This window comes from Somniosus microcephalus, chromosome 12 (genome assembly GCF_052327205.1).
Source record: "Somniosus microcephalus isolate GS21.2 chromosome 12, FLI_Smic_1.0, whole genome shotgun sequence".
Classification (NCBI taxonomy): domain Eukaryota; kingdom Metazoa; phylum Chordata; class Chondrichthyes; order Squaliformes; family Somniosidae; genus Somniosus; species Somniosus microcephalus.
Genome location: NC_140998.1, coordinates 128769099 through 128795147, shown reverse-complemented (window position 1 = coordinate 128795147; position 26049 = coordinate 128769099). Strand labels below are relative to the sequence as shown.

General features: G+C 44.0%; 1 protein-coding gene across 19 annotated transcripts in view; it reads left to right on the top strand.

Moving 5' to 3' along the window:
• Nucleotides 1–26049, top strand: part of LOC147109520 (alpha-(1,6)-fucosyltransferase) — a 993309-nt gene that overhangs the window by 568273 nt on the left and 398987 nt on the right. Inside the window, exons 9-10 of one of the 19 annotated variants that reach the window (XM_086003534.1) lie at nucleotides 9859–10160; nucleotides 12451–12534. The exons of 17 other annotated variants lie outside the window; for them this stretch is intronic. The gene's annotated coding sequence lies outside the window, so the exon portion shown is untranslated. Of the gene's footprint in view, nucleotides 1–9858; nucleotides 10161–11812; nucleotides 12535–26049 lie in introns of those variants that run through there. One more of the 19 variants, XM_086003530.1, reaches the window with a different exon arrangement.

Genomic DNA, 26049 nt, shown 5'->3' with positions numbered 1-26049 from the left:
ATACTGCACCGTGTGAAGCACCGGATTAACGGTGATTTTGAAATCTCCACAGATGCGAACCTTCCCTGGTTCTCCTGGCTTGTTGCTCGAAGGACGTTTCATAACGGGAACAATGGGCGTAGCCCACTCACTCCAATCTACCTTAGACAGTACACCTGAACGTTCTAGCGCTTCCAGTTCCGCTTCTACAGTCGGTCGTATTGCATAGGGTACCGGTCTGGCTTTAAAAAATTTTGGGTGTGCATGTTCATCAATCTTGATGTTTGCCGTAATTCCTCTGTGTTCCCAGTCCCTGCTGGAACACCTCTTTAGCATCATCCAATATTTTGGACAATCGTTTAGGTTTGACATCTGTTTCCCCGGAATCTACCGTTAGTGCCTTCAAGGAGTGCCAGTCCATATTCATTTTCCTAATCCACTCCCGTCCCAGTAGTGGTGGACCTCCTTCAGGTAGCACATATAAGTCCATTACTTGGCTTTCTTCGCCCTTGTGGACCACTTTTACCTCTATCTTTCCGATGGGGTACACTCTTTGCCCCATGTATGTTTTCAATATAATCTCCGTATCCCGTAGGGGAATATGTTGGAATAACCTTTTGTAATCTTTCTTATTCATGACCGTCAATGCCGATCCAGTGTCCAATTCCATCTTTACTTGGACTCCTGCTATCTGAAGGGTGACCCAAATTGTCTGGAGATCTGCATCCTTACCAACGTTGTGTACTCTTAAGCTACCCAGTTCATTACTGCTAGCGTCTGAATCTGACTTCTGTTCGGTCGAACTGTTCTTTGTCACCTTGTGCACCTTTATGTATTTTCCTTGCGGTGACTTTTTGTTGCTGGTCTTCTTTCCTGACCGGCATACTTTAGCTATGTGGCCAAGCCTGCCACACGTTCTGCATTCTTGGTTTTTAAATCAACACTGGTTCTGATCGTGCGTTGTCTTTCCACAACGATAACATTTTACAGTACTCAAACCCAATTTATTTGTACCGAGTTCCGGTGACCGTAGCTGCATTACTGCCGTGCCTCTCGCTGCGGCTTCGTGTGCTGCTGCCATAGTGACTGCTTTCTCAAGCGTCAGCTCATTCTCCTCGAGCAGTCGCTTTTGTGTATCTTCTTTTAATAAACCACACACAAATTTATCTCGTAGCGCCTCTGTCAGTCTCGTTCCAAACTGACAGTACTTTGCTAGCTTACGCAATTCCATTAAATATTCAGCATTGCTTTCACCCTTCAGCTGCCTTCTGCTGTAAAATTTAAATCGTTCCGCTAGCATCAGCGGCGTGGGGTTTAGATGATTTTTCAGGACAGTAACAATCTCCTCGAACGTCTTATCCGCCGGTTCATCTGGTGATAAAAGGTGTTTCAATTGCCCGTATGTCTTCGCACCCATTAAGTTTAATAATGTTAGTGCTTTCTCTTCATCTGGGATTTTATTTGCTTTACAATAATTTTGTATGCGTTCTACATACATGGCCCAATCTTCGATGTCGCTAGCAAAGGTATTAATGTTCCCATGTTTAGGCATCGTTGCAATTTAATTTATTTTAATTTTTATCCAAGATGGCGGCTTCCTGCTCTTGTCTTCGTCCTCCGCCTACAAAATGGCGGTTTTCCCGCGCTTGGCGGTCTTCACCCGTCCCCCGACGCTGTCTCCGCTTCACCGCGGCTCTCGCGCCTTCAGTTGCCCCAGACGCTGCGCCTTTTTAGCCCGAATGCGGCCCGGCCCTTATCACTAGCCGCGATCGATGTCCCCGCGCTGCGCCTTTCGGCCCGAATGCGGCCCGGCCCTTATCTCCGGTCGCGATCGATCTCACCGCCCTTATTCCTCCGTCTTCCCTCCCCGTCTGTACAGCCAACGCGGCCAACTTTCTGGTCGCGTCGCTGCCCGGCTTACCCAGCACCGAGGTAGAAAGAAGATAGCTGACAGCCGCTGATGGAGGCTTCGAGTTCAGGATGTCTTCTGCACTCTGGTTTCTCGATGTCTGCCGCGCGACGTGTCTTCCAGCAGGGTGATGAGGGTGGAAGCCTCTCTTCGACGTCCGTTCTGTGGACGAAGCCGCCGTGGATATAAACTGCCGCAGGGTAAGAATCGGACTCGTCGCCACTGTTAAGTCTGTGTGTTCCAGTTGTAATTACTAACACAGACTACAAGATTAAAGTTCAACAGGTCTTTACTGGTTGGAGGTCAGGACTATACTAAATACAATGTTACTACACAATGCTTATATACCGGTGGTCACCACCGGTATTACGTATACAGCAGCCAGAGAAAGTAGTACATCTCTTAAGGTGGAACAGGCTTAAGTTCTCTTAAGGTGGAACAGGCTACATACACCACAGTGAGACACCTTCTTGAACCGCTGCAGTCCATGTGGTGAAGGTACTCCCACAGTGCTATTAGGGAGGGAGTTCCAGGATTTTGACCCAGCGACGATGAAGGATCGGTGATATATTTCCAAGTCAGGATGGTGTGTATCTTGGGGGGGAACTTGGAGGTGGAGGTGTGCCCATGCGCCTTGTCCTTCTAGGCGGTAGAGGTCGCGAGTTTGGGAGGTGCTGTCAAAGAAGCCTTGGTGAGTTGCTGCAGTGCATCTTGTAGATGGTACACACTGCAACCACGGTACGCCGGTGGTGGAGGGAGTGAATGTTTAAGGTGGTGAATGGGGTGCCGATCAACGGGCTGCTTTGTCCTGGATGGTGTCGAGCTTCTTGTGTTGTTGGAGCTGCCCTCATCCAGGCAAGTGGAGAGTATTCCATCACACTCCTGACTTGTGCCTTGTAAGTGGTGTAAAGGCTTTGGGGAGTCAGGAGGTGCGCCAGTCGCTGCAGAATACCCAGCCTCTGACCTGCTCTTGTTGCCACAGTATTTATGTGGCTGGTCCAGTTAAGTTTCTGGTAAATGGTGACCCCCAGGATGTTGATGGTGGGGGATTTGAGCATATGGGATCCTTGGTTTTTTAATAGAGGAATAGAGTACAAAAGCAAGGAAGGTTTCCTAAAAGTTGCAAAACATGGTTAGGCCTCAGCTGGAGTATTGTGTTCAATTCCGGGCACCGCACTTTAGGAAAGATGTCAGGACCTTGGAGAGGGTGCAAAAGAGATTTAACAGAATGGTAACCGGGATGAGGGTTGTCAATTATGTGGAGAGACTGGAAAAGTTGGGGTTGTTCTCCTTAGAGCTGAGAAGGTTAAGATGAGATTTGATAGAGGTGTTCAAAATCATGAATAGTTTTGTTAGAGTAAATAAGGAGAAACTGTTTCCAGTGGCAGAAGGGTCAGTAACCACAGGACACAGATTTAAGGTGATTGGCACAAGAACCAGAGACGATATGAGGAAACATTTTTTTACATAGTGAGTTGTTGTGATCTAGAATGCACTGCCTGAAAGGGTGGTGGAAGCAGATTCAATAGTAACATTCAAAAGAGAATTGGATATATACTTGAAGGGAAAACATTTACAGGGGTCTGGGGAAAGATCAGGAAAATGGGATTAATTGGATAGCTCTACCAAAGAGCTGGCACAGGCATGATGAGCCGAATGGCCTCCTGTGCTATATCATCCTATGATTCTATGAACAGTCTGCTTGTTGGTGTGTGAAACAGCCAGAGAAGCAGAGAACTCTCTTTTTCAGCTTAACACCAGTTAGCTTAGCAAATACTGACTTGTGAAGTCATTAGTACTAGATCAAGGGTTATGTCTGTTAATTTATTATTTTTAGTGTTGCGAGGAGTCTTGGGAAATAGATTGAATGACATTAAAAGCTGGTTTGTGTATTTCAGGTAAAACAAACCAAGTTAATGGTCTTGACAAACCAAGCCTTATCTCAATAGAGAGCTTTTCGGTTCGCTTTCCAGAAGATGGCATAAATGCACATGGGGCACGTGCGAGCTTCCGGTATCTAGTACACACAAAGGCAAAATACTGTGGAAGCTGGAAATCTGACATATAAACAGAAAATGCTGGAAATACTCAGCAAGTCAGGCAGCATCTGCAGAGAGAGAAACAGTTAACGTTTCAGGTCGGTTAACTTTTCATCAGAATCTTGGGGATTCTGATCCCTAAGAGGGATCTTATTGTTATGGTCGCCCGAGTCACGCTATTGTGTGAGTAGGTATTGGGCAATAAAGGTAGACTCTTCGTTCTAAGGGATGTGGGTCCGCTTGCAGGTGGTGCCCAGTGACGCTGACTCCAAGAGAATATCTAATGTGGATACTTTGCCTTCTAATATGACAACCTGAATATGTGTGTCTATCTCTGCATTTTCTTTTTCTTATCTTTCTTTTTGTTCTCTTTTTGCCCCATCATCTTTTTCTCCCTCCCCCTCACCATTTTTCTTTTCCCCTTCATTATCTTTTATTCTCTCTTCCCTGCATCTTTTTTCTCTATCTCTTTCACATGCTTCACTATCTTTGTCTAGACGTATTTATATTTTGTCATTTTCTGCATCTCTCTAGCTGTTTCCCATTGTTGAAGATAATTAACTGAAAACTCTACAGTGCTTCCCACAGTCAATCACACTGTCATTGACGTATTATCTGTTACATCTCTTCGAAACATAAGGAAGGAGTAGCTGAATAGGGTATCATAATGATTTGCTGTATTCCAGATCATATGTGACAAAACTGGAAGATGTGCAATTCAAAAAATTAACATCTTGAATTTAAAGCCAGAAGTAAATAAAGCTACCTTTTAAAAATAATATTTTTTATATATTAGTTTTTATATATAAATTTCCTACATTACAACAGTGACTACACTTCAAAAGTGCTTCATTGGCTGTAAAGCGCTTTGGGACATCCGGTAGTCGTGAAAAGTGCTATATAAATGTAAGCCTTTTTTTTTTTAAATTGACCTTGAGGTAAATTTGACTGGTTTACTTCAACAAAATCACTTAGCCCTGAGGTACTTTGCGATCCATTCCACTCTTATAACATGGGCAGGAAGTGGACCATTCACCGTGTGGTAATGAGGCAGATGCTGCAGTGATTGTCCCAGAACAAGGTGTAAAAGATTGCCTGAATAAATGAACAGACAAGGCTCAATAGTCCAGTGAAGCTGTAATGTGCTTTGATTTTAGTTGATATGTGTATAGACCCTGTTCCTACCTTCTTTTGAGGCAGAAATACCATAGCGGCTCTTTAAAAATAAATGACTTGGTAAAGCAGAGCAGCTGTTCTGTCGCTTAAGGCAAACAGTATCTACTTGCATCATTTCTGATTGAGATCAAGCCCACTAAGCATAATTTATAAGTCCATCACAACCTGGCCCTTTATGGAAAGCTTTGTTACTTTCTATCTCTGTATCTTTCTCTGTTAGTTAAAAGCAAATATGTAAGATCTCTTGTAATGATTGGCGATTGAATGAAAAACAAGTTCATATTCTCTAGTAAACTAGGAGTGAGCAATTGGCTCTTGGTTGCATGCTCATGTGTTCACCACCCTAAGGACACAGGTGGCACCTCTGCATGCATATGACTACACATGCGCACACACGCATTAAGACCAACAGGATTTGGACTCGTTACTCACTGCTAGCCTGCCAAAGGACATGGGTATGCAATCACCATTATACTGGAAGGTGATGGCCTAGTGCTTGCCTATAGATAGTCTAATGTCACTTCTTGCGAATGGCATGGAGTGAAATTGGTAGAATTCAGTGCAAATCTCGGCAACTTATTCTTGGCTGAACGAGGTGTATGGCAGAAGTGAGAAACTAACCAGAAAAGGACTCAATCAACAAAAATCCCCTAATAGAGCTTAAATATGCAGTGGCTGCTTCTACAATTCTTATGATTTTGTTACAGTACTGAGTTTAGTGCAAGCTTTCAGCACTTGGTTTTACAAAATACATTCCTGGATTTGACAAAAAATTGATTTTTATCTGTTGAGTTTCTACCTGTATTTTATATCGCGAGAAATGACATGTAAGGGTTTAAACTCAAGGTACTGAAATATATCGTGCTGTCACGTGGTTCTCCTTTCTTTGAAAGGCAGACCAAATATACACTCTTGTCAGACCGAGACTCGGGCTCCAAACCAACAAACTGCTTTCTTCAAATAAAACTGGAAAATGACCAGTATGCAGTATAACACACTGAATATTGGGCTTGATTTTTGGACATAAGAATATAAGAAACAGGAGCAGGAGTCGGCCAATCGGCCCCTCGAGCCTGCTCCGCCATTCAATAAGATCATGGCTGATCCAATCTTGGCCTCAACACCACTTTCCCGCTCTCTCCCCATACCCCTTGACTCCCTTGTAGTTCAAATGTCTGTCAATCTCCGCCTTCAATATATTCAATGACTCCGCCTCCACAGCTCTGAGGTAGAGAATTCCAAAGATTCACGACCCTCTGAGAGAAGAAATTCCTCCTCATCTCCGTCTTAAATGGGCGACTACTTATTCTAAAACTATGCCCCCTAGTTCTAGATACCCCCACTAGGGGAAACATCCTCTCCGCATCCACCCTGTCAATCCCCCTCAGAATCTTATATGTTTCAATAAGATCACCTCTCATTCTTCTAAACTCCAATGAGTATAGGCCCAACCTGCTTTTGTCATACGTCAACCCCTTCATCCCAGGAATCAACCTCGTGAACCTTCTCTGCACTGCCTCCAATGCAAGTATATCCTTCCTTAAATATGGAGACCCAAATTGTATGCAGTGCATGCCCGGTTAGTAAGACTTTTTTCTGCACCCTTCAGCTCAAAATATTTTTGCCCTGTAATTTGCTGGAAGTGTGAGCTGCTAACGGCATGGCGAGGTCAACAGGGCATCTGGGACCTTAGTGAACGATGGGACCAACAGTGTATCTCCTTAACCATTAAAGATTGAGAAATAAACAGAGGAAGGACTGGGAAAGAGGATGGATTAGAGTGGTTGAATTCAATGGAAAATCATGTACAGAATGCAAAATAAAGAGAGGGAAAGAAAGATTGGATTAAGAGAATGAGAAAAAAGTGATAATTTTTAAATGTGGCATAAAATCTCCAGCAACAATTCATTACCTGAAGGAATGAGACTCCACAGTTTTAATTGTTTACTTTCTGGGCCAGAGGATGATTGGCAGTTATTAACAATTATCACGTCGTTTAAAGGGTACTTACGCTGTTAATTACTAGACTTAACTTTCTGCGGCGAGTTTAAACATGTGAATGCAGCAACTTCATGAAACTCACGGGGAGGTTACGGGTGAGATGCCATTTTTGCTAGGTTAATGGCAGACTGGCGCAAATCATCCAGCAACTTGTGGCGATTCGCAATTCATGGGGTATCTCTTCCTCGCTACAAGTTGCTGGCCGATTTGCACGTTAATAACATGATTGCACGTACATCGTTCACACACCATTATTTAATTCAGCAAATTCCGGCCAATATGTTTCACTATTATCCACTATATGAAATAATAAAAATGCCACTCACTTTTTCACTAAGCATACACCTGGAATTTCGTGGGGGTTATCCTGTTCTGCTAGTATGACTTCATCAGAAGATTGGTGGAAATCCTGGAGAAACCACATAACTGGCCAAAATTGGGGGTTGATGCCATTTTTGCTGGATTTCTGTCGATCTTCCACTGAAGTTACGCCAATGGAATTGGAAAACCCCATGGAAATTCTCCCCCATAGACCTCGAGCAGTATTTCTCAAATAAAGGCCATCAGCTTGAATGGGAGGTGTAAAGTGTTAACTGTTTAAATGGCCAGAGCCATGACATTCAATTGTAGAATGTCCTTGCCATTGTCAAAGATTGGCCATCTATTCAGTTTTCATAAGAGAAATGCTGCCTTCTGTCAATTGGTTATGATCTAATGTAATTATGAGAGGCGCAGTCATCTATAGACTGTTCTTTCAGCATATCTACAATGGTCTCAAATTGTATTCCTGTGGGAAACCTGTTTTACCAGAGAGAATCAGTTTCATCTTTCCAGCCAAAGCGGTGCTTTGTGTTTGAAGTCTGTGCCAGGGTAGTGGGGAAGCTTGGCCAGATTTAAACTCTCCATGTTTGGAGAGAAAGTGGGTGGCATCTTTATTATTTTATGTATCGAGGCGAATAGTGAACCACATTCACTATGCTCTACTGCATATTGGCCATTTACCGCTTTGATTTAAATGAAGCCATCTGTTGGTTTAGGGCCTGTGTCTTAGTCTGACCGTGTATATTCAATTCACCTTTCAAAGACATGAAAATTATTTGGCAGCACATGAAGCATTCCTGTGAATGGTGTGCAGAATACAGGTTCTCTGTTATGCTCCCTCATTGTCATTTACCTAGATACTGGGCAGAAAAGGTGCATTCTAGATTGTCGGGCCATGAAGTCAGCTCACAGCAGTGGCTGGTGATGCTACTGCTGAGAAAATATTTAGCATACAAATGTGATTGGGCTACTTCTGTATTTCTTGTGATTTCATTGCTGATTTAGTGCCAGCTGCACGTACCAACTTACACAGGGGAAAAAAATGCTCCTTTTTAAAGACAAAAAATTAGTGTTGCTTGCTGTGTAAGAATCAACAAAAAGTAGAAGAAAAGGAGCAGAAGTGAGGCTTGGCATTTAAATTAGTAACAGGACGTGCTTTGGAGACGGTCATGCCCTTTTCTTGTAATGACGGAGCACCAAAGGACACTTCTGTATTTTACTGAAAATAACAACTGGTGGGAATGGAAGACAAGAAGGAATTACATTTCTGCCAAGAAAGGCCCAATTATGTCAAAGCATTGCAAATATTGTGACTAAATCTGAGCTTCGATTTCTGAGGTTGATTTATGTGATTCGTTGATCTGGTTTAATTAGTAGATGGTAAAAGTGAGGAATCTTCCAAATTAACATTTCTGACATACCTGCATGGCTTTTCAACAAAGGAGCAAGTGGCACAGCAATTGTCTTTACTGCTGTAATTTTCAGCCCAAGAATGAAATTTGGCTATTTTTACAATGTCCCCTGGTCAGTTACGGTAATGTTAATATATCCCCATGATGTAATACTGCCAGGTACAGCTTTATCATGTTTTGGTGTTCCAGCACAGCCCTCTGAAATACTACTTGTCTGATGACCAAAAACTAGAAACTAGTTAATTTTGAATAAAGTCAGATGCAGCAACAATTGACTGTTAGGTACAACCTGTGCTTCGTGATCAGTGGTGGAAGTGGATGGTTAGGCCAGTGGAGCGTTACCCATTTGGTTCCTCTGATGGACAGCAAGTGTATTCTTTTTAATAACAAGATCTGTGCCAGTGAGCTTTCTGGAGGTAAGTGAGACTCATGAAATGGGATCGGATGGACAGGGGCTGGGCATAGAGGTTAATAACAACTGGGATGACTATATCTCACTAGGATGCCTTACCCAAAATCACAGCAATTCTGAAGATATTCTGACTTTGAATCAAACAATCTTGGGCATGTTGCTTAGGATTCTTTCAGCAAGGAGTCAGTGAAGGGCAATGGTAATATTGTTCTTTAGAGTTGTACACTCTTAAGTCTTAAGGGACATGTTGCAAGCTGAGCTGAGTGAATGAGAGGCAGATTTCTGCCAAAGGCTAAATTACAGTGGTGAGTCACATAACTGATAATGTAGCACTGGCAATTTAATGGATTGTGTGCCAATATATGCTGCTGAATCCCACATCCAATTTTCAAACCTTTAAAACAGAACACTACAAGCTTTCCTTTCCTCTAGAGAGAATAGAATAATTGTCCACATCTTGAGGATTGTATTACTTTTGATACCATATTCAATATGATTTTTGAAATGGCTGATGTGAAATGTTGGTGATTAACAGTACAAAGCAAAGCCAGTGTTCTGTTTGATCCTTTTGCTGACAAGAGTTTCTTCAAATCTCCCCATTCTCCACAGGATTCTTTGTGTTAAAGCTGCAGAATCCATTTTCTATCGATCAACCTGCTGATTTCAGCTCTGTTGCATAAATCCAGTTCCATCTGAAAGCCGGCTGGCTGAAGGCTATCTTTCATTTTCCGTTCGGTGCAGCCAGTTCTCCAGTAATACACAATCGTGATTTGATGGACTACCAGAGGAGTTCTCAAACTTTTCGACTTCCATTTTCTATTTCAAGAACTCCACCATTGTAACAGCTGATCCTGACAGCTGCTACATGTAATAGAAACAGGTGTAACTGACCCGTGTGCGCCAGTGAGGGGGTAAGTCCAGGAAACTCCCATCCACAGTGCCACTGCCGCTCAGTAAAATGGAGCCAATGGTGACTCGGGGCGGGTCGTGGACCGGTTCCAGAATCGCGAGGAAACTCAGCCGAAGCCTTTTAAAAGCACACAAGCAGCTTCCCCGTGAATCGCCTGGCTAGGAAAGTTGCCAATGTTGTTCCTGTGCCACTAAAGCACTGTAAATGGCAAGGAGGAAATTCACCCCCAATTCCCATAGCACAATAGAAGCAGGGCTGTGTGCGTGAAAGAGATGGGAAGGCAAGAGTGAGTGAGTGAACTGGAGTGAGGGTGTTACAGGAAGACTGTGTTTATGTGAACTGTGGGGAGTTAGAGGGCCAGTGCCTCTGTGTACTGGTGAGTGGGTCATAGAGAGATGGTAAAATGTTGTATGTGTTGAGTGATTCAGAATTGGGGAATGCTTTACAGGTTTAGTAATTTAGAACAGGAGAATGTTGTATGTGTTGAGTGATTCAGAATGGGGCGTGTTGTAGATGCTGAATGATTGAGGGTGGGGGAATGTTTTAGGTGCTGGGGGAATATTTTAGGTGCTGGGGTTTGTTCGTTGATGCACTTCTGCTATAATGAGTTATGAAAGAAAAGGGAAGATTTTCTGCTTCATAGGGATGAAGGCAGGGGGTAAGTATTTTCAGTCTTTTTAAATTGTTTTTTGTCTTCCACTCGGATGAAAGATTATTGCATCTGTAAATATCACAGTTCAAAGCAAAGAACTGCAAGGGGCATTGTTGGTTGCTGGCAAGCACTTTGTAATTGATAAGGTTTGTCGGAAATCTACATTATGATGTGGTTATACAAATAAAAACCCTCCTGAGGGAATTGTTAGATCTTATTTTAAATAACCAAGAACAGGTCTTGTAGTGAACTGAAAGGAGCTGGGTGTTACTGCAGACACAGAACAGCACTTAATTGCATCTTGCCGAGGCACTGAGCAGATAAAAGACACAAATTTAATAAGTCATGGGATTTGATTCTGTCTGCAGTCAATTTCAAAAGATTTCTGGACTTGCAATCTGTCACGCTGATACACAAGGCTATCAGAGGTCCCTTAGCTGGTATTTCTGTTTAGTATGAATGTTATAAACAGAAAGGTATTCAACAACAACTTGCATTTATGTAGCATCTTTAACATAAGTGCTTGACAGAGGTGCCATCAAAAAAAGTATGGCAAGCCAAAGAACACGATATTAAGAGGGGTGACCGAAAGCTTGTTTTAAGGAGGTTCTCAAAGGAAGAGCAGGAAGTGGAGAGGTAGAGGGATATTGGGAGGGAATTCCAGGGTGTGGGGTCTGGGCAGGTGGAGTTTGGATACTAAGTGAATCAAGGGATATGGGGATAGTGTGGGAAGGGGAAGTTGTGGTAGAAGATCATCCGTGATCTTGTTGAATGGTGGAGCAGGCTCGAAAGGCCGAATGGCCTACACCTGCTCCTATTTCTTATGTTCTTATGTAGGCAGCTGATTTAATTGATATCTGTATTAAAGTAATAAAGGATGGTTTTCACACTCCATCCATTGTGCCTTGAGATCAGCTTACGCTATTACAAGCTGAGGGAACTCATTGGTTAGTGATCTGTCCATTCTTTTGATGCTCATGCATAACAAGCACATTGTAAAACAAATCTATTTGTATATTTACATCACTTACACTATGTGCTGTTCTGTACACTGATTCTCCACTGTTTCAAACTTACGGATTGTACATGGGTCAGGAAGATATCTGAATAGGTTCAAATTTGACCTATTTTTGGATTCAGATAGAATGATCCTGTGTTGTGACAAATATTTACCTTCATGATAGATGGTGTCTTTTGCTAAGAATAATGGCAATGAGCTGGGTTCATTTTTAAGTCTATGTCCATATTTTGGGAACTTCCATTTGATTTCTAACAGTCAGGTGAGGTATGCAGCCAATGCGTGGTCCTAACACCGCCCCTGCATAGACGCATTATTTGGGAATGTAAACATGATTCCCATTTTTTGCATATGTAAGATCCCACAAGCAGCAATGAGATAAATAACCAGTTCATCTGTTTCTGGTGGTATTGATTCAGTTGGCGTAATAATGTCGTAATATCCACTGGAACAGGTAGACTCTTGAAGTCTCGTCTGAAGCGGCTGACAGATTGCAAAATCATTTCTAGAAATGCAGCTGTTCATTTTGAAGAAATCCGTATAATAGAATACGTGACAATATCTAAGCATAACCATGTGTATGCAACTACCAACCACTGTCCAATTCTGTTTATCATTCAGCAACAGTTCAATGACACTGCAAAGATGTGGAGCTCCGTGTCTCCTACAAAAGCGCAACCAACAGAATGATCTCAATAAGTAAAGGTGAAGGGGCCAAGACAGTGATTTCAATATCTAAAAGTACAAAGAGATGTGGTATTTGTGGGACAGATACTTAGATGATTCCAGTTTTCGTTAGTGTTCTCAGATTTATTTCAGGGCGTGATAACATCAGGTCTGGATCTAAAGTCAGATATATTCAGTTGTTTCATCACCGTCACACCACACCACACTCACTTGTATGGTCTTACGCAACAAGAATGAGACTCCTGGGACAAACAGCAAATGAATGGGAATATAGATGCTGAACATTTTGAAGGGGGGAGGGTGAACAGCCAGAGGTCGTGGTCCATATCGGTGTCAATGACATAGGTAGAAAGGGGGACGAGGTCCTGCAGGCAGATTCTAGCGAGCCAGGAAAGAGATTAAAAAGCAGGACCTCAAAGGTCCTACTCCGGACTACTCTGCTGGTAGCAGACTGCTGTCGAGGCCTCATATGCATGATGTCAGGAAGTTCCAGAACTAACGTTTAATTTTTTTTTACTTGAACAATCTGGATTTATGTAAATGAGTCAGAACATAATATTTTGCAACATTTGTCAGTTACAGATTCATGTAAATATGGCCAGTGACCTTATGGAGTATTACTTTCTGCTACCATATAGGAAGTAAAAATGGGTAACACGCATAGTCCATGATTGGTGTTGAAATAGCAATGGGGAAAGCTGAAAACTAAGGGGGAAAAATTCGGTTGCTTTGCCCCTGGGGCGCGAACTGGGCACAAAGCCCCTAGCGCCCGGGCGCGGCGCCAGTAATGCCTCCCACGAAATTCAACAGGAGGTTAGCAGCGGCAGTAGCCGGTTGCACCCCGCGGCGCTGCACCTCTGGCAATGACGTCATCGCCATGCTTGCGCCCCAGCCATAAACTTCGGTCGTGCCCCCTGACCTGCCGCCGGACGCTATGTCCGACAAGGTGAGGGGGGCGTTATTGCAGCCGTGGCGGTGCTAATTAAAGGGCAGGTGGCGGTGCTAATTAAAGGGCAGGTGCCGGGCAGACATTTTTTTGGGCCGCCTACCAGCACCTGCCCCCTCTCCATTCTCTCATGCCGAGTGCCGGCCGCGATCGGTCAGCCCGGCAGTCCTCGAGTGCCGGGCTCTTTTCCGGGCACACCCCTCCTCGGTGGTCCAGCAGGGCCCCGGTGCGCGCTGCAATAGGCCCCCCCTTCAATCAGGGGAGGGAAGCCTGTAATACCGAGGTGCTATGTGCCAACGCGCGTGGTGCTGTTGCATGTAGCACGCGATATTGAATGGTAGCGCCCCAGGGGAAGGAGGGGGACGTTTCCAGTAGCGCCCCGCCTCCTGCTTGGGGTGCTACCACTTAATTTACAGCGCGGGGATGCTAAGTTTTTCGGGGCACTAAAAGCGCCCCGGCGAAGTTAGCGCCCCAAAGGGGGCGTGACTGAATTCCCCCCCCCCCCCCCAAAAAAGTCTAAGAGGATTTGATGCTCAATATGCCCAACCAATGCAGAGCAGCGGTCAATAAAACAAACAGAATTTTCAACTACATAGGCAGGAGAAGTCACATTGGAATAAGTCCTGATCAAACTGTACAGTGCTCTGGTCAAAACCACCCCTTGAATACTGAGTTCATTTCTGGTCACTGCGACAAAGAGCCATTCAAGCACTGGTGACTGTACAGAGAAGAGTCGCAAAGCTGATCCTTGTTCTTAGCAGTTTGAGTTATGAGGGAAGACCGGGGAAACTTGTCCTTTTCACACTGAAAATCGGGTGTGTGCGGGGTAATTTTATAGAGGTATATGAAATAGTAAACAGTATAGAAAAGGTAAATCCAGAACATTCCTTCAATTTACATTACAGGAGAAGGACAAGAGGGCACAGGTTTAAACTGTTTAAAAGTAAATTTAGGACTAATATGGCATCCGCGAGGCTGAGAGCTACATGGATAGCACGTTTCAGGAGGTGGTCACCCCATAGCATGAGTGTGTGCAGGCAGAGAGGGAATGGGTGACTGTCAGACAGACAAGGAGGACCAGGCAGGTAGTGCAGGAGACCCCTGAGTGCATCTCACTCTCTAACCAGTGAATACTGGTGAGGGTGATGGTTCCTCTGGGGAGTACCGCCAGAGCCAAGTCCATGGCACCACGGGTGGCTCAGCTGTATGTGGGGGGCGGGTGGGAGAGGAGGAGGTAGGTCAGAAAAGCAATAGTGATAGGGGATTCAATAGTTAGAGGAACAGACAGGCATTTCTGCAGCTGCAAACATGATTCCAGGATTGTATGTTGCCTCCCTGGTGCCAGGGTCAAAGATGTCACTGAGCGGCTGCAGAACATTCTGAGGGTGGAGGGTGAACAGCCAGAGCTCGTGGTCCATGTTGGTATCAACGACATAGGTAGAAAGAGGGATGAGGTCCTGTAGGCAGATTTCAGGGAGTTAGGAGAGAGATTTAAAAAAAGGCCCACAAAGGTATAATCTCCGGATTACTCCTGGTACCACGAGCTAGTCAGTATAGAAATAGGAAGATCGAGCAGATGAATGCGTGGCTGGAGAGATGGTGAAGGAGGGAGGGCTTTAGATTCCTGGGACATTGGGGCCGGTTCTGGGGAAGGTGGGACCTGTACAGGCCGGATGGGTTGCACCTTAACAGAGCCGGGACCAATATCCTCATGGGGAGGTTTGCTAGTGCTGTTGGGGAGGGTTTGGTAAGTTGGCAGGGGGATGGGCACCAGGATGTAGCATTAGAAAGGAGAAACAAAGTGCACAAAGGATTGGGTGCGACAGATAGCACGAGAGTAAGAAATAGTAAGGTATTAGATGGAGTCAGACGAAAAGAGAATACAAGAAGGTCTAAGATAGGTTTACAGTGCATGTGTGTAAACGCTCGAAGTGTGGTAAATAAGTTTGGTGAGCTGCAGGCGCAAATAGACACATGGGAATATGATGTTGTGGAGATAACAGAGACCTGGCTCACAAAAAGGGCAGGATTGGGTACTAAATGTTCCTGGATATAAGGTGTGCAGGAAAGATAGGGAAGGAAAGAAAGGAGATGGCAGATTTGATTAAGGAGAATATTACAGTGCTGGAGAGAGAGGATGTCCTGGAGGTGTCGAGGACAGAATCTATTTGGTTAGAGTTGAGAAACAATAGAGGTGCCATTACACTCCCAGATATATTCTATAGGTCAGCAACTAGTGGGAAGGATATAGAGGAGCAAATTTGCAGGGAAATTACAGAGAGGTGCAAGAACTATAGAGTAGTGATAATGGGGGACTTCAACTATCCTAACATAGACAGGGATAGTAATAGTAAAAGGAAAAGTGCCAGATGACTGGCGGATAGCTAACGTAATACCGATATTTAAGAAGGGGGATAGAACATATCCAGGGAATTATAGACCAGTCAGATTAACATCGGTGGTAGGAAAAATAATGGAATCCCTACTAAAGGAGAAAACAGAAGAACATCTAGAAACCAAAAATATACTAATGAATAGTCAGCATGGAATTCAAAAGGGAAAGTCTTGCTTGACCAACCTCATTGAATTTTTTGAAGAGGTAACAGAGAGAGTAGACAATGGTAACGCAGTAGATGTAATTTATCTGGATTTTCAAAAGGCTTTTGATAAGGTACCCCATAATAGTCTGATGAACAAGGTCACAGAATGTGGAGTTGGGACAAGTAGCATAATGGATTGCTGGCTGGCTTCAGGACAGAAAGCAGAGAGTAGGAGTAAAGGGTAGCTATTCACAGTGGCAGAAGGTGGGTAGTGGTGTTCCACAAGGATCAGTGCTGGGACCACTGTTGTTCACAATTTACATTAACGATTTAGACTTTGGAATCAAAAATATCATTTCTAAATTTGTGGATGACGCCAAATTAGGGTGGGATAGTCAATATTGAGGAGGACTACAACACATTACAGGAGGACATTAATAAACTTGCAGAATGGGCATATAATTGGCAAATTAAGTTCAACACAGATAAATGTGAGGTATTACATTTTGGTAGGAAGAATAGGGAGGTCACTTATCACTTGGAGGGTGGGAGTCTAGGTGGGGTAGAGGAACAAAGGGATCTAGGAGTACAAATACACAAATCACTAAAAGTTGCGACACAGGTTAGCAAGGCCATTTAAAAAAAAAAAAAGCAAACCAAGCACTAGGGTTTATTTCTAGAGGTATGGGCCTAGAAATTCACGGGGCGTCAAGCTCGCCTGGGCGCTGGAATTACCGCTCCGGACGGAGCCGCTTGCGCCAGCGCGATATTCAGTTTCAGCGCCCCAAACAGAAGCGGGGTGCTGTTCGAGGCGCCCCATGTCCCTCTTGGGGCGCTGAAACTGAATATCGCAGTGCAACGTGCTGCAGCGGTACTGCAGGCCTTCCTCCCCTTCTTAAAGGAGAGGGGCCTGCACCAGCGCGATCAGAGATCGCGAGTGCCGGCAAAAGAGCCCGGCACCGAGGAGAGGTGCCAGGCTCTTGGGACACAGCCGGCACTTCCCGGGGGGGGGGGGGGGTGCTCAGGAGGCCGGGGACGGCGGCGCGAGGAGGTGCTGGCAGGCGGCCAGCAAAAAAAATGGCCGTCCCGCACCTCCCCTATAATTAGCGCCACTACCGCCGCAGGTCGGCCCCCCTGAACCGGTCGCAGATTGCGACCGGCGTTACAGCGGGGGGCGTGACCCAATATCGCGATCGGGGCGGTAGCGGGGCGCTGCGCACACCGATGACGTCATCGGTGGCGGCGCAGCGCTACAGGCTAACGCCGCCATTAACGCCCTGCTAAATTTCACGGGAGGCGTGGCCAGTGGCGCTAAATTCACTAAGTGCCCTCTTTGGGCACTAACTGGTGGCGCAGCCCACTGAATTTCTAGGGCATGGAATTGAAAAGCAGGGAAATTATGCTAAACCTGTATCGAACTTTGGTTGACCACACAGAGTACTGCGTACAGTTCTGGTCGCCATATTATAAAAAGGATATCGAGGCACTGGAGAGGGTGCAGAGAAGATTTACAAGGATGATACCAGAAATGCGAGGGCATACGTATCGGGAAAGGATGAACAGGCTGGGTCTCTTTTCTCTTGAAAAAAGAAGGTTGAGGGGTGACCTAATGGAGGTCTTAAAATTATGAAAGGTTTTGATAGAGTGGATACAGAGAGAATGTTTCCACTTGTGGGGAAAAGCACAACTAGAGGCCATCAATATAAGATAGTCACCAAGAAATCAAATAGGGAATTCAGAAGAAACTTCTTTACCCAAAGAGTGGTGAGAATGTGGAACTCGCTACCATAGGGAGTGGTTGAAGCGAATAGTATAGATGCATTTAAGGGGAGGCTAGACAAGCATATGAGGGAAAAGGGAATAGAGGGTTATGCTGATGCATTTAGATGAGGAAAGATATAGAGGAGGTTCATGTGGAGCATAAACAGCGGCATGGACTGGTTGGGCCAAATGGTATGTTACTTGGGCCATATATCCTATGTAGTGTAAAGGGTAGTGAGGGTAAAGAATTTCTGAAGTGTGTTTAGGAGAACTTTCTTGATCAGTACATTTCTGGCCCAACGAGGAAGGAGGCATTGTTGAATCTAGTTCTGGGGAATGAGGTGGGTCAAGTAGATCAAGTGTCAGCAGGGGAACACTTAGGGAACAATGATCACAGTATCATAAGGTTTAGATTAGTTATGGAAAAGGACAGGGAGTAATCTAGATTAAGAACACTTAATTGGAGGAAGGCCAATTTCAGTAGGTTGAGCATGGATCTGGCCCGGGTAAATTGGAATCCAAGATTGGCAGGCAAATGTAATCGAACAATGGGCTGCTGTTAAAGAGGAGATGGTTCAGGTACAGTCACATTCCCACTAGTGGGAATGGTAGGGCAACCAAAGCCAGAGCTCCCTGGATGATGGAAGTGATAGAGAGTAAAAGGGGGCATATGACAGATGACAGTTTGAGAATACAAGTGAGAACCAGGCTGAATATAGAAAGTTCAGAGGGGAAGTAAAAAAGGAAATAAGAGGGGCAAAGAGAGAATAAGAGACTAGATTGGCAGGTAACATAAAAGGGAATATAAATAGTAAACGGGTAGTAAGAAGAGGGGTGGGGCCAATTAGGGACCAAAGTAGAGAGCTAAGCATGGAGGCAGAGGGCATGGCTGAAGTACCAGATGAGTACTTTGCATCTGTCTTTACCAAGGAAGAAGCTGCTGCCAAAGTCATAGTGAAAGAGGAGGTAGTTGAGATACTGGATAGAATAAAAATTGTTAAAGAGGAGGTACTAGAAAGGCTGGCTGTACTTAAAGTAGATAATTCACCAGGACCAGATGGGATGCATCCTAGGATGCTGAGGGAAGTAAAGGTGGAAATTGCGGAGGTACTGGCCATAATCTTCCAATCCTCCTTGGATACGGAGGTGGTGCCAGAGGACTGGATAATTGCAAATATTTACACCTTTGTTCAACAAAGTATGGATTAATTAAGAAAAGCCAACACAGATTTGTTAAAGGCAAATTTGTTAACTAACTTGATTGAGTTTTTGGATGAGGTAACAGAGAGGGTTGATGTGGTGTACATGGACTTCCAAAAGGCGATTGATTAAGTGCCACATAATAGGCTTGCCAGCAAAGTTGAAGCCCATGGAATAAAATGGACAGTGGCAGCATGGATACGAAAATGGCTGAGTGACAGGAAACAGAGAGTAGTGGTCAACGGTTGTTTATCAGACTGCAGGAAGGCACACAGTGGTGTTCCCCAGGGGTCAGTACTAGGACCATTGCAAGTGTCCCTGGGATCATGTGGGCCATGGGGAGCCAATAGGAGAAGGGAATCTCCCTTCATATATTTGACAGATAGAACTGTCAAATATATGAATGGAGATCGCTCCCAAAAACACTTTAAAACAATAAATAAAATTTAAAAAGCATCACATTTTTAAAATTAGTTGAAATTACAATAAATATATTTTAAACAAAAATTTAATTTTTTGAAAAATATAATTAAAGTTTTTTATGGGCTAAAAATAAACTTACCTTTTAAAGTATTTTTAAATGATAAATGAATGGGAAAAAAAGTTTTTTTTTACTTTTTTCAAATCTTCTGCTGGTAAAAGCAGGCCTTACGTCTACTTTTACCATGCGTAAGATTTCTAAGGGTTTTCTGCAGGCGGAGGTTCTCCAGAAAGCGGAACTATCCGCCTGCAGAGGTCCTTCTCCAGGGCAGGCATCCGATCTGTAAAGAGCATTCTTCACAGATCGGAAATGCTGGTTTACAGCTCATGTGCTTGGCATGCCTGAAACCGGCATTTCCGATGTCCCTACACAAAACTTGGAAGTATAGTGAACAGTGAGGAGGATAATAATAGACATCAAGAGGACATAGACAGGCTGGTGGAATGGGTGGACACGTGGCAGATGAAATTTAACACAGAAAAGTGCTGTGATACATTTTGGTAGGAAGAACGAGGAGAGGCAATATAAACTAAAGGGTACAATTCTAAAGTGGGTGCATGAACAGAGAGACCTGGGGGTATATGTGCACAAATCGTTGAAGGTGGCAGGACAGGTTGAGAAAGTGGTTAAAAAGCATACGGGATCCTGGGCTTCATAAATAGAGGCATAGAGTACAAAAGCAAGGAAGTTATGATGAACCTTTAGAAAACACTGTTTCGACTGGAGAATTGTGTCCAATTCTGAGCACCGTACTTTAGGAAGGATATGAAGGCCTTAGAGAGGGTACAGAAGATTTACAAGAATGGTTCCAGGGATGAAGGACTTCAGTTATGTGGGTAGACTGGAGAAGCTGGGGTTGTTCTCCTACCCTTGCATTTGTCATTACCAAGGAAGAAGATGCTGCCAAAGCGATAAGAGGAGGTAGTTGAAATATTGGATGGGATAAAGAGGAGGTACTAGATCGGCTGGCTGTACTTAAAGTAGATAAGACACCAGGACCGGATAGACTGGGGAGGCTGGGATTGTTCTCCTTAGAGCAGAGAAGATTGAGAGGAGATTTGATAGAGGTGTTCAAAATCATGAGGGGTCTAGACAGAGTAGATAGAGAGAAACTGTTGCCATTGGCAGAAAGGTCCAGAACTAGAGGACACAGATTCAAGGTGATTGGCAGAAGAACCAAAGGCGACGTGAGGAAAAACTTTTTTATGCAGCGAGTGGTTATGATCTGGAATGCCCTGCTTGAAAGGGTGGCGGAGGCAGATTCAATTGTGGCTTTGAAAAGGGAATTAGATAAGTACCTGAAGGAAAAAAATTTGCAGGGCTATGGAGAAAGGGCGGGGGAGTGGGACTAGCTGAAATGCTCTTGCAGAGATCCAGCACGGGCTCGACGGGCTGAATGGCCTCCTACTGTGCTGTAACGATTTTATGATTCTAATTAAGTAACAGGCTGCCTTGTTCTAATGGTACTGGTCATATACAAATGACAATAACAGACAACTATGGAGTGGGTTTTCAACTGCAATAATTAATATTACTGCATGTTATTGAAACTCACCTCCTTCAGTGTTTAAATTAGCTGCCATAACTCCTTATTAGCCACCTCAGCTCTTTATCAGCTGTATTCCCCTGCAATGTTGTTGCACGCCTGTGTGCTTTTTAAAAGTTTGTTCTTAGGATATGAGCGATGTTAGGAAGGCCACAGTCATTGCCCATATCTAGTTGCCCTGACGAGGTGGTTGCATGCTACCTTCTTGAACTGCTGCTCTTTTCGTGATGATGCTCGCACAATCGTGTTGGGTAGGAAGTTGCAACATTTTGACCTGGTGACAATGAAAGAACAGCAATATATGTCTAAACCTGGATGGTGTGTGACAGAGTGGAAAGTGACACTGACTATGTTCCCATGACGTTACTGCACTTCTGTGTTGCCCTCATGCTGAATGTGTCTCAGCCAGTAGGTGCATTCTTATTGTTTCAACTGGCAGACTTGGAACATGAGTAGGCCCAACCCCAGAAAGCCCATATCCCTGTGACAATCTTGTCCCCCTGTGAAAATCTTGTCCCCCTGTCCTCTTGTGGCAGAGTACTTTACCTACAATGATTTAATTGCTGGAGCATTGGAATCGGAACCTTCAGAATGCAAGGAAAAGCATCCCTTTGGGTGACTATAAGTTCACATTGAAGGAGACATTTTCTCTTTTTCTATGTTTTTAGTGACCAAAGTGCTTGAGGAATAAAGTGTGAAATAGAATTTGTGTGTGTGCTTGCATGTGTGTCTGAACATGGATACCCAGGTGCTTCCTCGTGTGTGTATAAAAACCAAGTAACTCTGTAGTTTGAGAGTTAGGAAGTAAATTAAAAAATAGGACCTCAGAGGTAGTAATTTCAGGATTGCTATCACTGCCACGTGCTAGTCAGAGTAGAAATAGAAGGATATTTCAGATGAATACGTGGCTAGAGGAATGGTGCAAGGGAAGGGATTCAAATTCCTGGGACATTGGAACCAGTTCTGGGGGAGGTGGGACCAGTACAAACTGGACGGTTTGCACCTGGGCAGGACCGGGACCAATGTCCTAGGGGGAGTGTTTGCTAGTGCTGTTGGGGAGGGTTTAAACTAAAATGGCAGGGGGTTGGGAACTTGTGCAGGGAGACAAAGGAATGGGAAACAAGGATAGAAGCAAAAGACAGGAAGGAGAAAAGCAAAAGTGGCAGGCAGAGAAATCAAGGGTTTAAATCAAACATGGCCACAGTAAATAATAGTTCTAAAAGGTCTAAGAGTGTTAAAAAAACAAGCCTGAAGGCTTTGTGTCTTAATGCGAGGAGCATTCGTAATAAGGTGGATGAATTAGATGCGCAAATAGATGTAAATGGATATGATATGATTGGGATTATGAAAACATGACTCCAGGGTGACCAAGGCTGGGAACTCAACATCCAGGGGTATTCAATATTCAGGAAAGACAGGCAAAAAGGAAAAGGAGGTGGGGTAGCATTGCCAGTTAAAGAGGAGATTAACACAATAGTAAGGAAGGATATTAGCTCTGATGATGTGGAATCTGTATGGGTAGAGCTGAGAAATAAGTAGGGGCAGAAAACGTTAGTGGGAGTTGTATACAGACCCCCAAACAGTAATGCCAAGGTTGGGGGATGGCATTAAACGGGAAATTAGAGATGCGTGCAATAAGGGCACAGCAGTTATCATGGGTGACTTTAATCTATATATAGATTGGGATAACCAAATTAGTGACAATACTGTGGAGGAGGGATTCCTGGAGTGTATACGGGATGGTTTCCTGGACCAATATGTCGAGGAACCAACTAGAGATCAGGCCATCTTAGACTGGGTATTATGTAATACGAAAGGATTAATTAGCAATCTTGTTGTGCGAGGCCCCTTGGGGCGGAGCGATCATAATATGATAGAATTCTTCATTAAGATGGAGTGTGAAGTAGTTGACTCAGAGACTAGGCTCCCGAATTTAAATAAAGGAAACCACAATGGTATGAGACGCGAGTTGGGTAGGATGGATTGGGGAATGTTACTTAAAGGGTTGATGGTGGATATGCAATGGCAAACATTTAAAGATCGCATGGAATAAGTACAGAATTTGTTCATCCCTGTTTGGCATAAAAATAAAACAAAAAAGTTGACTCAACCGTGGCTAACAAGGGAAATTAGGGATAGCATAAGATCCAAGGAGAGGACATATAAATTGGCCAGAAAAAGCAGCAAACCTGAGGATGGGGAGCAGTTTAGGATTCAGCAAAGGAGGACAGAGGGATTAATTAAGAGGGGAAAATAGAGTATGAGAGTAAGCTTTCAGGGAACATAAAAACTGACTGTAAAAGCTTCTATAGATATGTGAAGAGAAAATGATTGGTGAAGTCAAGCGTAGGTCCCTTGCAGTCAGAATCAGGGGAATTTATAATGGGGAACAAAGAAATGGCAGACCAATTAAATACATACTTTGGTTCTGCCTTCACAAAGGAGATCACAAATAACTTCCCAGAGATGTCGGGGAACATAGGGTCTAACGAGAGGGAGGAACTGAATGTAATCAGTATTTGTAGGGAAATGGTGTTAAGGAAATTGACGGGATTGAAGGCCAATAAATCCCCAGGACCTGATAATCTACATCCTATGGTACTTAAGGAAGTGGCCCTAGAAATAGTAGATGCATTGCTGGTCATGTTCCAAAATTCTATAGATTCTGGAACAGTTCCCATGGATTGGAGGGTAGCTAATGTAACCCCACTATTCAAAAAAGGTGGTAGAGAGAAAATGGGGAATTATAGACCGGTAAGCCTGACATCGGTAGTGGGGAAAATGCTAGAGTCCATTATAAAAGATGTAATAGCAGAGCACTTGGAAAACAGTGACAGGATCGGACAAAGTCAACATGGATTACAAAAGGTAAATCGTGCTTGACTAATCTACTGGAATTTTTTGAGGATGTAACTGGTAGAATAGATAAGGGAGAACCAGTGGATGTGGTGTATTTGGACTTTCAGAAGGCTTTCGATAAGGTCCCGCATAAGAGATTAGCGTGTAAAGTTAAAGCAGATGGGATTGGGGGTAAGGTACTGACTTGGATAGAGAACTGGCTGGCAGACAGGCAGCAAAGAGTTGGAATAAACGGCTATTTTTCCGAGTGGCAGGCAGTGGCTAGTGGGGTACCACAGGGATCGGTGCTAGGACCCCAGCTATTCACAATATATATTAATGATCTAGACAAGGGAACTAGATGTAATATCTCCAAGTTTGCAGACGACACAAAGCTGGGTGGGCGTGTGCGCTGTGAGGAGGATGCAGAGAAACTCCAGTATGATTTGGACAGGTTGGGTGATTGGGCAGATGCAGTATAATGTGGATAAATGCGAGGTTATCCACTTTGGTGGCAAAAACAGGAAGGCAGCTTATTATCTGAACGGCAATAGATTGGGAGAAGGGGAAGTGCAACGAGACCTGGGTGTCTTTGTGCACCAATTGCTGAAGGTAAGCATGCAGGTGCAGCAGGCGGTTAAGAAGGCAAATAGTATGTTAGCCTTCGTAGCGAGAGGATTCGAGTACAGGAACAAGGAAGTCTTGCTGCAGTTGTACCGGGCCTTGGTGAGACCACACCTTGAGTATTGTGTGCAGTTTTGGCCGCCTTATCTGAGGAAGGATGTTCTTGCCATGGAGGGAGTGCAGCGAAGATTCATCAGACTGATACCTGGGATGGCAGGAATGATGTATGAGGAGAGATTGGGTCGATTGGGCTTATACTTGCTGGAGTTTAGAAGAATGAGAGGGATCTCATTGAAACTTATAAAATTCTAACAGGACTAGACAGACGAGATGCAGGAAGGATGTTCCCGATGGCGGGGGATTCCAGAACCAGGGGTCACAGTCTAAAGATAAGGGGTAAGCCATTTGGGACAGAGATGAGGAGGAATTTCTTCACCCAGAGAGTGGTGAACCTGTGGAATTCTCTACCACAGAAGGCAGTTGAGGTCAATTCATTAAATATATTCAAGAAGGAGTTAGATATATTAAGGCTAAAGGGATCAAGGGATATCGGGAGAAAGCAGGGACAGGGTACTGAGTTTGGATGATCAGCCATGATCTCATTGAATGGCGGAGCAGGCTCGAGGGGCCGAATGGCCTACTGCTGCTCCTATCTTTTATGTTTCTATGACTCTAGGTAAAAGGGCTCAGCGCATTAGGACCAGGTTTGGTCCACCGACCGAAACTATGTTTGTCTTGAATCTGTTTACAGTTGAGAGAGCTGCAAATAGTTTTAATCTTGGGTATTAAACGTTGCTGGCTACAGTTTGCTTTTGCGAGGTTAGTCGGCTTTTGCAAGATTAGGGTGGCTATTGATCAAGTGAAAACAATATGAGCAGGTTAGTTAATCAGTGACTAAGGGAAGAATGAAGCCAGGCTGTGGGAAGGATAAGACCTAGTTGTAAGTGGAGCTGGAGTTAATGTAGTAACAGGGTCAGTAGGTCTGTGGAGCTTATAACTAAGGTAAGAAGAAAATGCTGTGGCTTCTGGTGATATTTATTTTGCAGGAACTAGATGGAAAATGTAAGTTGAGCCGTATGTATGCGGACTTGTTTGTTGTACTGAAGTTGTGGAAAGCTGTGATTAAAAATTGACTCTTTCCAATTGAGCAAACACGCTGTAACTCCTAAGATGATGTGCAGTACAGGCAAGGTGCAAAATGAAGTCATGCAACATGAAGGCAAAGCTTTAGTGGCTTATCAAAATCATCTCAACCCAAGGCATATTTCTGCCCTGTAACACACTCCAGAGTGTTTCATCCTGGAAGCATTTCCGTGACTTTTTCTCTTTCAGAATGCTGTGTTTTTGCTGCTGGGAGTCTACAGCTCTCAACGGTTGGCTCTTTCTCAGGAATCACGTGGTTTAGCTAAAATTAACACTGTGTATAATGTGATTAGATGAAAAGTGATAGTGGGGCTTACTGTACTGACAGCTTCTATATATTGTATTGTCATAAAGTGTATAGTTAAAACCCAGTATTATTGGAAACTAAATATCAGTGGCAGAGTATACATTCCCTTATTGCAGTATGAGAAAAACATCTCTTCATATAACTAAC